The sequence below is a fragment of the Salvelinus sp. IW2-2015 genome, unplaced genomic scaffold, assembly GCF_002910315.2.
Source record: "Salvelinus sp. IW2-2015 unplaced genomic scaffold, ASM291031v2 Un_scaffold3036, whole genome shotgun sequence".
Lineage (NCBI taxonomy): Eukaryota > Metazoa > Chordata > Actinopteri > Salmoniformes > Salmonidae > Salvelinus > Salvelinus sp. IW2-2015.
In genome coordinates, this window is record NW_019944328.1 from 78,419 (window position 1) to 92,569 (window position 14,151).

Below are 14,151 nucleotides of genomic sequence, written 5' to 3' on the forward strand. Positions count from 1 at the left end.
ATAAATGCATCTGTCTCCTTTGTTAGGGAAAGCTGGGACAGTGAGGAGACTTCGATTGGTTCACCCAGGCTGGAGGGGGTTTTTTATAAATGGCATCCTGTTCCTTTGTTCAGGGGAAAAAGCTGAGGACAGGAGACTTCTGATTGGTCAACCCCAGGCTAGGGTGGGGTTATAATGGGCATCCTTTCCTTTGTTCAGTGAGAAAAGCTGAGGACAGCTGGGACTTCTGATTGGTAACCCCAAGGCTAGAGGTGAGGACAGGGGACTGTCTGATTGGTCAACCCCAGGCTAGGATGGTTATAAATGGCATTGTTCCTTTGTGTCAGTGGAGAAAAGCTGGAGGACAGGGGACTCTGATTGGTCAACCCCAGGCTAGTTGATGGGACACGGGACTTCATGATTGGTCACCCAGCTGGGCTGGTTTATAAAATGGCTCCTGTTCCTTTTTCAGGGGGGAAAACTGAGGACAGGGGACTTCTGATGGTCAACCCCAGGCTAGGGTGGGTATAAATGCATCCTGTCCACTTTGTTCAGTGGAGAAAAGCTGAGGACAGGAGACTTCTGATGGTCAACCCAGGCTAGGTGGTGGGGTTGGGGTTATAAATGGCTCCTGTTCTTTTGTTCAGTGGGGAAAAGCTTGAGGACAGGGACTTCTGATGGTTCAACCCCAGGGCTAGGGTGGGGGTTATAAATGGAACCTGGCCCTTTGTTCAGTGGAGAAAATGCTGAGGACAGGAGACTTCTGATTGGTCAACCCCAGGAGGGGTGGGTTATTAAAGGCGCCTGTCCTGGTTCAGTGGGGAAAGCTGAGGGACAGGGGGACTCCCTACCCCCCCCCCCACCCCCCCCCCTCTGATTGGTCAACCCAGGCTTAGGTGGGGGGTTATTTTAATAAATGGCATCCCTGTTCCTTTGTTCAGTGGGAAAAGCTGAGGACAGGAACTGGCTGAGTGGTCAACCACAGGGTGGGGTTTTATAAATGGCATCTCCTTTCCTGTGTTCAGGGGGAAAAGCTGAGGACAGGAGACTTCTGATGGTCAACCCCTAGGCTAGGTGGGGGTTATTTAAATGCATCCTGTTCCTTTGTTCAGGGGGAAAAGCTGAGCAGGGAGACTTCTGATTGGTCAACCCCAGGCTAGGGTGGGCGGGTTATAAATTGCATCCTGTTCTTTTTTCAGGGGAAAAAAGCTGAAGGACAGGGACTTTGAGTTGGTCAACTCCCAGGCTAGGGTGGTGGGGATGGGGGTTTTATAAATGGCATCCTGTTCCTTTGTTCAGTGGAGAAAGCTGAGGACAGGGGACTTCTTGATTGGTAAAACCCCAGAGAAGGTTTGAAGAGACAGGGACTTCTGGATTGTCAACCCCAGGCTAGGAGTGGGGTATAAATGGCATTCCTGTTCCTTTTGTTCATGGAAGAAAAGCTGGAGGGACAGGGGACTTCTGATGGTCCACCCCCAGGCAGGATGAGTACAGGACATCGGGGACTTCTGATTGGTCAACCCCAGCTAGGGGTTTTAAATGGCATCCTTTCCTTTGTTCAGGGGGAAAAGCTGAGGACAGGAGACTTCTGATTGGTCAACCCCAGGCTAGGTGGGGGGTTATAATGGCATCCTTTCCTTTGTTCAGGGGGAAAAGCTGCAGAAAAGACAGGAGACTTCTGATGGGAGCAACCCCAGGCTGGGGTGGGAGGCAGGGTCGGGGGTTTAAAATGGATCCGTTCCTTTGTTCAGGGGGAAAAAGCTGAGGACAGGAGCTTCTGATTGGCAAACCCAGGCTAGGTGGGCGGGGGGGTTTATTAAATGGCACCCTGTTCTTTGTTAGTGGGGAAAACTAGGACAGGGAGATCTGAGATCTGACATCTACCTCCCAGCATAAACATCTTGATTTATCCCTTCTCAAATAAACCAATTTTCTCCCCCTGGATTTGGCTTGGAGTTTGTGTTATGAAGAATAACATAAGATTGCTAACAAAGCAACGCACCTTCTGTCCTTACATCCCTCGGTCTTCCTGTTATCCTTTGCCACCCATAGTTCCAGGTGTGCCCTGAGGGAAAAGCCATTCATACGCATCATTACATGTCAACATGGCGCATAACAGTTAGGGATTATGTAGCATCCTCATGTGGTTCAGGATGGGATGAAAGTGATGACGGTAAAGAAGAAAACTGACCTTGAGGCCCAGGTAAAACCCTGGCAGGCCCTGGTCGGGCTGGGCCCATAGTCTCCTCTATACCCTATGCACACAGGGAGGAAATGTTCAGGCAACATATCTTTGCTTATTGGGGGGACTGTTCCAAATGCTACAGAGTCATCAGTAGTAGCATTACTGTTGGAGTTGTGGATGAGGAATGGGTATATATTACTTAACCTGGGTCCAGAAGGGCCAGGAATTCCTTGGAGGCCGACATCTCCTGGTCCCCTGGTGTTTCCCTAGACACACACACACACAGGCAAACAATACCACCACACAACAAAACACAAAGAACATACTATGGGTACATCAGTAAATAGAGATAGTATCCTAGGGAATGTTATTCATGAAGTAGCTTTGTTGATTAAGTGCCTACTGTACATTTGACCAGGGGACCTCTTCTGCTTGAGGGACCCTACAAAGCGGAACACAGGACATATCATCACGTGACAATTGACAAAAACGTGAGACAACATCAGTGTACAGGACCAAAAAAATGGGACAGCTTAGGAGAAATGAAACTTCGCTCACTGGGTTTCCGACGATTCCACTTTCTGCTCGACTGCCTCTTCTCCTGGTCTCCCTGTCAGTGGGAAAAGGAGTGTGTTGAGGGAGAAGAGAGGGACTGAGATAACAGCAGTGTGTTGTCACCTCCAGTACGGTGAAGTGCATAATCCTGCTTTACTACTAGAAAGAGCCAGTCAATATGATCTGGTTTATTGCAAATGAATTTGGTGAATAAGCGATTTCTGATTCTTAGATCAGTACACTTGGACAGTGGACAACTACAAGCTACATACCGGTAGGCTGGGTCTTCCTCCTTTGGGACCCCGACAACGCTGTCCCTTCCAGAGTCTCCCTAAAAGACCAGAGACTAAACTTTAGTAGCAGTTTAGAAAATAAGATATTTGAAACACTGGTCGTTATAGTCTAAACCACACTGTAAAACTCATTCCAAACTCATTTCATTCTGCAGGGTTATTTTTGTTTACTTGATTGATGCTTAAGGTCCAACTAATTAAGTGAGGAACTCCCCTCATTCTGGGTATCTAGATCTTAATTGAAAGAAAACCTAAACCAGCAATTACTGGTCCCTGAACATCGTAAATCATTTGCACTGTATAAATGCCGGCCAATAGTTTATTGTGACTTACAGGGTCACTCTAAAGTCCACGCTGCCCCTTCACTCCTGGCTCTCCTATGAGGCCGCTGTTGCCCTCAAGAGAACCCACCATCAAAGGTTAACTTAGAGAAGAGAATCGAGTTAGAAGTAGAGATATTGGAGATAGATAGGTATATTGGTGACATACCAGTAGTTATTTTTGAGACCATAGAGTAGTTATATTGGTGACCATAGGAGTAGGATATTGTGACATGGAGTAGGGATTGGTGACCATAGGAGTAGTATTAATGACATAGAAGGAGTTTATATCGTGACCTAGGAGTAGTATATTGGCAAAATATATGTAGAATATGAGAAAAATGTGTTTACTGGTCTTCCTGGTTTTCCTCTCTCTCCTGCAGATCCAGCTGTTCCATCAGACCTTTTTCACCGTCAACCCCATTCAAGGGCATGGTCTCCATCATCACCCTGCATGTAATGACTGCCACACTGATTCACACACACTCAACAACAGCAGACGTTTACATCCACAAATTGAAAAAAATAAGCACATGGAGTGAACCTTGGTTTCATCCGGTTTAAGACTAAGAAATATATAATAACCTGGAGGGGCATATACCATGGTCACACTAGTCAAACATAGCGTTTCTACCCTGTTACACCCTTACAACTTTTAGACTGTTAGACTTGTTACTACTTAACATGTACATAATGAATATAGTTATCGAGACAGTCATCAGCTCTCATAACCATACTAACCCTGTCACCCCTCTGCCTCGTTAGCCTCTGTAGCCACTTTGAGTAACATATACATAGACACGTCTAACTAACGATCAGTAGATTTAAACGAATTTTATATGTGATATGTAGGTAAAATGGGCCATGCTCCCTGTTTCTTCGACTCTCATGGAAGGTCATGACTATTAGATTCGTGAGGCATACTTATTTTACTGGACAACTTACTACTGGTAACTACGCCCCTCCACTTCACTACTGGTGACATAATGAATATGTCATTGCGATATGCACTCTACTGTTTGATCTAAAAAGCAGACTATGTACGCGTGAAACGTGACACTTACCTCAATGTGGAAAACATACTGCTACTACTACTACCATTCCAGATCCGACGGGATCTCATATAAACAATAGATTTGTGGTGATTGTGTCAGTAGCCATTCATGGTGGGCCATCCACTTTTGACGTGCAGCTTCTACTCTCCCAACGTGGACAGCTACCTATATCGTGAGTCCCCTGGTGACTGTGAGCGCTCACTAATGACCTGTGACTACTGCTATGCGATACCACTCTCTGCTCTGACCCATATATGGGAATGCAGGAGAGCAATATGGGTGCAAGGACCCATACATCGAGCTGTCAACTTATAGGCCTTCGTGACTAGAGGCCATAATAACTTCATCAGCTTATTGAGATACATACATTGGAAATCTTGTAGACCATTTGGGCACTCGTCACTCACTAGTACTACTTAACTTAATCCTACTCGCCATCCTACACTACTGATCATATGTTTGATTTGTGTCAACATATGTACTGTAATTACACCATCTAGAGAATTATTCTTTGTCTCCCCTCTCCTGAAAACATCGACACTTACAATTCGCCCGCTCGCCACATCCTTCGCCAGGGGAACGCAAGTACTACTACTAACATACTGGTGATCCCTTTCAGTTCCTTGTACTCTGACTCTCTAGTGAGAAGAACATCGAAACGATGCAAACTATGGAACGTAACACTAAACTTGTGAATATGGCCAATAAAATGGGTAAGAGTGACTGAGGAATGGGCACAAGTACATCTTAGCAACCTCCACAACTTTTTCATTCTACTGTAATACTTTAAACAGATGCTTTCATTATTTACTCTGTGTCACATCACCATTCTTTAAACCACACTTGTTAGGACATATTTTTATTTATTATAAAAGGACAGCTCAGTAGGTGTGCTCAACCCTTTTGTGCCCTGAGCGTAGAGCGCTCTACTCACTCTGGATTGCTCACGCGGATATGTCCTTCACATTTACCGGATGAATATTGCACTGGCACACATCAACTCACTTCTGGCAGCACACTCCCTTCTCCAGCCTCTTTACTGTTGTTCACTTGAAGGGGCGTAGCTACTACAAGGGTTACTACTACTACTGGGACATAATTGAAATATGGGGCACATCTCACTACTACTGACTGGGGGCCAAGCTAACTGGAGACTCCTACTACGATACATAACGTAGGGGACTGAACTACTGAAACTAAAGCCATTACGATGTAGAATAATTGAATATGGGCACATCTCACTGAGTTGGACTGAGACCTGAAAGGACGATGAGAAGATACGATACACATATGATTTTGATGAAAATCCACTATTGCTCTGACATACCAATCATAAATCTTGAAGACACGGCTTGTGGACTACGTGTAGCATAATGGTATTACTCATCTCAAAAGCCACAGTCTTAAAGACAACGCCAAATAACATGTCATCTTGCTCTAGTGCTTTTTCTTGTCTCCAGAAGCTCTCCTGTTATCGTCTAAGACTTACACTTTATCTCATGCACAGTTGTAGGGTACACCCTTATTCATTGTATTTATACATTGGTATTGGGGGCAGTTACCATAATCTCACTATCCCATTTCCCATGATCCCAAGCATATCTTCTTTAGATTCTTTACTATCTTCCATCACTCTGACCATTATCGTAGCTCGAATAACACTAAGAACACAAATTCCTCCTTTGCTTTCAACTTATTTCTCGACCTTTTCATCTTCAACACTAAGCTCGATCACACTATCCCCTTTTTTTCAAACATACCACATAACATTTCGTTCATATCTACTTACGTATACAGTACTATGCATACCCACATAAATACTCAAAGCATATAATTCAGATACTAACTTCTCTCTTCTATCCCTAACAAGCCGTGGGAAACTATCGTGACCTGTAATGGAGTACATAACTACGAGATTAGTAGAGCCCATTAAAAGTGGACATGTACATGGTCAGATGCCCAAATGGAGGACTTCCACTTTAGGACCTAACTCCATATACTGTTGAACTACTACTACTATACTGATACATTATATGAAATGGGCACATCTCACTTACTACTACGTCCTTTACTACACTACTACTGTACATATGAATATGACTACTCACCACTACTATGCTGATACTGCTACACTACTGCATAATGAAATCTGGGACTTCAACACTATCTACTATACTACTACTACTACTATCGTACTAATGATTGGACATCTCGATACTACTACTACTACTACTACATGTACATAATGAATATAGGGCACATATCATATACTACTACTACTACTAACAATACTATACATACATATGTAATATGGGACAATTACTAGGGTCCTTCTACATCCTACATCTACACTACTTACTACGCTACTACTACTACTACTACTCTACTACTATACTGTACAATGAATTGGCACCGAGTCCTATGCACTTCGAAAAACTCGTAACTAAAACTTTATAAATATACACATTACGTACACTGTAATGGACACCTCACTATCTGACTAACTATACTACTACTACTACTACGACTGTACATAATGAATATGGGCACATCTCACTACTACTACTACTACTACTACTACTACTATACTGTACATAATGAATATGGGCCACATCTCACTACTACTACTACTACTACTGCTACTTACTACTTACTACTGACATAACTGATATGGGCACATACTACTAATACCACTACTACTACTGCTACATAATGAATATGGGACATATCACTACTACTACTACTACTACTGCTACTACTTACTACTACTCGACTACTACTGTACTAATGAATATGGGCACATTTCGACTACTACTACTACTACTACTACTACTACTACTACTACTACTACTTACTGTACATAATGAATATGGGCACATCTACTACTACTACTACTACTACTACTACTATGCTACTACTGTACATAATGAATATGGGCACTCTCATACTACTACTACTACTACTACTACTACTACTACTACTACTGTTACTACTACTACTACTACTACTACTACTGTACATAATGAATATGGGCACATCTCACTACTACTACCTACTACTACTACTATACTACTACTACTACTACTACTGTACATTAATGAATATGGGCACATCTCACTACTACTACTACTACTACTACTACTACTACTGTACATAATGAATATGGCACATATCACTCTACTATACTAACTACTACTACTACTACTAGTACATAATGAATATGGCACATCTCAACGTACTACTACTACTACTGTACATAATGAATATGGGCACATCTCACTACTACTACTACTACTACTACTACTACACTACTACTACTACTGTTACATAGTGAATATGGGCACATATCACTACTACTTACTACTACTACTGCTACTACTACTACTACTACTACTACTACTCTACTGTACATAATGAATATGGGCACATATCACTACTGCTACTACACTACTACTACTACTATACTACATGTACATAATGAATATGGCACATCACTACTACTACTACTACTACTACACTACTACTACTACTACACTGTACATACTGAATATGGCACATATCACTACTACTACTACTACTACTACTGTACATAATCAATATGGGCACATCTCACTACTACTACTACTACTAATTACTAACTACTGTTACTACTACTACTACTGTTACTACTACTACTTACTGTACATAATGAATATGGGCACATCTCACTACTACTACTGTTACTACTACTACTACCTGTTACTACTACTACCACTACTGTACATAGGAATATGCGGCACATCTCACTACTACTACTGCTACTACTACTACTACTACTACTACTACTATACATAATGAATATGGGCACATCTCACTACTACTACTACTACTTACTGCTACTTACTACTACTGTACATAATGAATATGGGCACATCTCACTCACTACTACTACTACTATTACTACTACTGTATACTATCACTACACACTTACTACTACTACTACTAGTACGCTCAACCACCACAATACACACCATTTTCCAAGGCACTACTGCTACTACTGCTACTGCTGCTACGACTACTGCTACTACTGCTACTACTGTACACTAATGACAATGAATGGGCACATCTCTACTACACTACTACTACTACTACTAAGCTACTACTACTACTTTCTACTACTACTACTTACTATAGTACTGCTGGCAACCACCACAATACACAACATTTTCCAAGTCACTACTTGCTACTTACTTTTGGCTCCACCAGATGTCTTCCACACCACCACATTTAGACCACCTCCACTACAACTTCTCCACCAATACGTGCCTATCACCACGAAGTCCACCAACTGCCGACTTGTAGACGTCACTATAAGACTGCTTTACCATCACTTCCACTACACTAAATTCCACTGTTATCCAAGCCATTATCCCCAATCGATCTTAACACTCTACCTAATCTTGGTAAATCACCACTATCACTAAATCCCCTGTACTAAATCACCACACACAACCACTACCTAAATCATACCATACAGTCATAACCACACTGAAAGTCACACCTACTCACACCACATCCACTAAATCCACGCAACTCACTAAATCCCACTTTACTCCACTAATCACCACTACACTAATCACCACTACACTAAATCACCACACTTTACGTAAATCACCACTAACACTAAATCACCACTCGTACTAAAATCACCCAACTACACTAAATTCACCACTGTACTAAATCACCACTGTACTAAGATCACACCACTACACGTACTAAATCACACTGTACATAATCGACCACTACACTAAATCACCACTGACTAAATCACACTACACTAAATCACCACTACCACTAATCTACCACTACACTAAAATTTCACACTGTACTATTATCCCCCCACTTCACTAAATCACCACTACACTAAATCATCCCAAAGCTCCACACACTATAAAGCAATCACCACTACACTAAATCACCACTACACTAATCACCACGTAGCCCCACGTTAAATCACCACTACATTAAATCCCACCACCTGTACTAAATCAATCACCCCTACTTATCTCTCTCACTAAAAAGCACCACTGTATGACTAAAACCAATGTCACCGACTACACATAGACAAGAATCACCAACTACTAACTAAAATCACCACTACACTTAATTATCCCAACCACGACTAATCTATTCAATGATAAATTCGTTATTGTCCTCCCAATTGCATACACATGTTATCCTAATCAAATTTTTTGCCACTATTTCACCGCTTAATCTCTTGTATCGACCCCTGTACCTAAATCACCACCTCACATGGTTCTCTAAATCACCACTACATTCTAAAATTCACCATACATGCTCTTACTAAGAATCTAGCCCGGGCATATTGTACTAAGGTTATCCACCGATGTACTAAATCAGCCCACTACACTTAAATACCACTACACTACACTCACCACTGTACTAAATCACCACTTACTAAATTCACCACTACACTAACGATCACCACTCAACTAAATCACCGGCACTTTACCTTTAGCTCCCCACTAGATATTCATCATCGTACCCACATTTACACACTATACAGTGCGACTCCCCCGTCTTTACAGGGATAGGAAATCACCATTCCACATCCAAGCACACCCTAAAAAAGATCATCCGGCGTGTACTAAATCACGCTGCTACTAAATCACCACTTTACACAAATCACCACTCACTGTAAATCACCATCGTACACTAAATCCACCCTGCACTATATCACCACTGTTACACTAAATCAACGCACTACACTTAAATCGAGCCACTTAACTAAAAATCACCACTTACACTAAATCAGCCAGTGAGCGACGTGAGAGCAGTCGAGTGCTGTGATAATTAAATCACCACGTTACATAAAGTCACCATCGTAGCGAGCTTAAAATCACCACGCGGCACTAAATCACACCCAGCAAGTCACTCGAGCTACCAGTCGTGGACCCGGCACATGGACAGTCTAAATCTACCACTCCCAAACATAAATCACCACTACACCACCAACGTAGAGTTCACCACTGTGACGGGATTCACAGCGTGCTACTAGAATCACCTGACTTGCCACGTATATGGCCAAGCGTTCAACGTAAATCAGCCAGTACTGACGTAAGATCCGAGCGCAATCACTAAATCACACTACACTTAAATCGATGGCGCACATGACAACTAGATGATTTCCGCGAATCTACACCAAACACCAGGCGTAAGATCGACCAGATCGGTACATAAAAACACCACATGCCAACACAAAAAGAAACACAAAGACAGTAAGCTTCGGAGCTTGCTGGCGAACCATAATACCCCAACCTAATACCAATCACGGTATAACGTTGTTATGGTACACCATACACAATATTGACGTAGTAGCGTCGATACTACCATACACTAATATGACTAGAGGCATCAATCGCGATACTATCACCGGCTCCGAGCAGATGAGATTTGGACTACGAGAAGTATACACCATACACAATATGATAGGAGATTGGTATTACAGGCGCGATTGACGACTAGATGGAGGAAGCGATAGCAGCCAGTGACAGTTAGTTATGACTTAGTGAGTGATACCCTACATCTGTGGAAACTTTAATGCGGCGCAAGGAGGTCAAGAAGAGAGTTGTACAAAATCGCCGACCAAGAACGAGATGAAACCACCATGACAGCTAATAGCAGAGATGATACACCCTACAAAAATGGACGTAGAGGAAAGGTGTAGCCACACACGATGACACTAATCACGCCGAGTAACACTCCCAACTACCATACACTAATTATGACATAGAGTTGATACACCAACACTAATGACAGAGATACACCTACACTAATATGACTAGAGAAGGACACACCATACACTCATATGACTAGAGATGATACCCTTACACTAATATTGACTAGAGATGATACCACCATACACTTAATATGGACTAGAGATGATACACCATTTTACACATAATATGACTAGAGAAGACACACCATACACTAATATGACTAGAGATGATACACATTACACTAATATGACTAGAGATGATAACACCATACACTTAATATGACGTAGAGATGATACACCATACTCTTATCATGATCTAGCGATGAATACACCCGATTCCTACCTGAAATATGATCTGAGAGTATAGTAACACCTATACACTCGTAGGATATGACTAGAGAAGATACACTTCACGATACAACTGAATAAATGACTATGTGATGCAGTACACTTCATACACTAATATGACTAGATGATGAGTCTACACCATACACTACACTACTCGCACGCTCAGAGAGATGGGAACCCCATACACTAAGGGTGTGATTATGTAGATGAGTCATCACCACCCTCCAACTAATATGTTACTGAAGAAGAAGAAACACCATACACTGAATTGACTAGAACCCCAGATGACACACCATACACTTAATATGACTAAGAGATGATATCCACTCACCCTGACACCCAAATCCATGACTTAGCCCAGGCAGATACTACAAACCTATAGCCCTAGTTTTGATACACCATACACTGAGTAAGTATGCTAGAGTATGATACAGCCAGGTTCCACTTATATGCACTTTAGAAGATGATAACCATACACACACTGTATATGACTGAGATGATTACGACCTACCGACTGAATGAATGGACTAGTGAGATGAAACTCCCCTACACTTAATATGATCGTAGTGACATGGAAATAGCACCATACACGTAATATGACTAGAGATGATTACACGCATACACTAAGATATGACTAGAGATGAAACACCTACACCTTCATTAGTACTAAGAGATGCATGGTAGCACATAACCACCTGTATTTGGACTAGAGATGATACACCATACACTAATATGACTAGAGTATGAGACACCACACTAATATGACTTAGAGATGATACACCCATAACATCTGTAATATGTACTACCGAGAGTTAGATAACGACCTACACTAATCATGCACTAGACGATGAACACTAAATGTTATGGACTAGGGAGATGGTACACCCCCTACATCTGTATTATGACTCAGAGATGATACAACCATCACTATATTTGACTAGTGAGATGATACACCATACACTAATATGGAATCTATCAACCCGCATGCGATGGGCTATCCGTCGCTCCTGTGCGCCGGCTGGGGCCAGCTATTGAACACCATCACGACACACCATTATTACTGAGGATATACACCATACACTAATATGACTAGAGATGATACACCATACACTAATATGACTAGAGATGATACACCATACACTAATATGACTAGAGAAGATACACCGGTGGTTTATCTGTCTGTCTGCTCCTGATGATGAAGCTCCACTGTTCTGTACCACTGATTGGACCTGGAGCTGTCCTCAGTGTCCTGAGGATGCTTACAGTTATATAATGTGTTGAAATGATCCTGTGTGTGTGTGTGTGTGTGTGTGTGTGTGTGTCTAACCCATCATTAGGGCACCAGGGTTTTAGCAGCATCGTATGATAAATCAGCTCTGTTCTGGCGGCTGGATGACTCTGCTCCCAAGGTAACCAAGCAACCAGGCTGATACTGTCATCAGCACGCTTACACACACACAATTACACAATTACACACACACGCACACACACACACACATATGTATTGTGGAGCTGGATAGGGTCTGTTCAGTGTCTGTGTAATTTAGACACAGAACAGTGTAGTGTATTCTGTACCAATGATGAGATCACAGAACAGTGTAGTGTATTCTGTACCAATGATAAGATCACAGTGTAGTTTAATATGTACCAATGATGAGATCACAGAACAGTGTAGTGTATTCTGTACCAATGATGAGATCACAGAACAGTGTAGTTTAATCTGTACCAATGATGAGATCACAGTGTAGTGTAATCTGTACCAATGATGAGATCACAGTGTAGTGTATTCTGTACCAATGATGAGATCACAGTGTAGTGTATTCTGTACCAATGATGAGATCACAGTGTAGTGTATTCTGTACCAATGAAAAGATCACAGAACAGTGTAGTGTAATCTGTACCAATGACGAGATCCATTTAGATACAGAACAGTGTCGTGTAACTTTTTATTTATTTATTTTATTTCACCTTTATTTTAACCTGGTAGGCTAGTTGAGAACAAGTTCTCATTTACAACTACGACCTGGCCAAGATAAAGCAAAGCAGTGCGACACAAACAACAACACAGAGTTACACATGGAGTAAAACAAACATACAGTCAATAATACAATAGAAAAAGTCTATATACAGTGAGTGCAAATGAGGTGAGATAAGGGAGGTAAGGCAATAAATAGGCCATGGTGGCGAATKAATTACAAAATACCAATTAAACACTGGAATGGTAGATGTGCAGAAGATGAATGTGCAAGAAAAGATACTGGGCTGCAAAGGAGCAAGATAAATAAATAAATAAATAAATACAGTAGGTATATGAGGTAGTTGGATGGGCTATTTACAGATGGGCTATGTACAGGGTTCAAGGATCTGTGAGCTGCTCTGACAGCTGGTGCTTAAAGTTAGTGATTTTTGCAGTTCGTTCCAATGACAAGATCCCTTCTACTCCCAGATGTTGGTGGATTTAATAGGAACATTTCTTATAAAACTGTTTCCAGATGATGTTTTGAAACAAAAGGAGGATTAATGATTAAAAAGATTGTGGATGGAGAACAGGGTTAATAGTCTGTTTTTATTAGACTTTTGTTTAGAAAGACAGAGATTGGAGAGAGAGAGTGATGAGTGTAGAAAGACAGGAGAGATT

At 41.8% G+C, this 14,151-nt stretch overlaps 1 long non-coding RNA gene across 1 annotated transcript; it reads right to left on the reverse strand.

The window, feature by feature from the left end:
- Positions 1-2,722: 2,722 nt before the first annotated feature.
- LOC139025661 (uncharacterized) lies at positions 2,723-3,783 on the reverse strand. The gene is made up of 4 exons (XR_011477272.1): positions 3,684-3,783; positions 3,346-3,408; positions 2,992-3,050; positions 2,723-2,774 (listed from the first exon to the last, which is right to left on the reverse strand). It is a non-coding gene; the product is annotated as an uncharacterized lncRNA (long non-coding RNA).
- Positions 3,784-14,151: the final 10,368 nt, after the last annotated feature.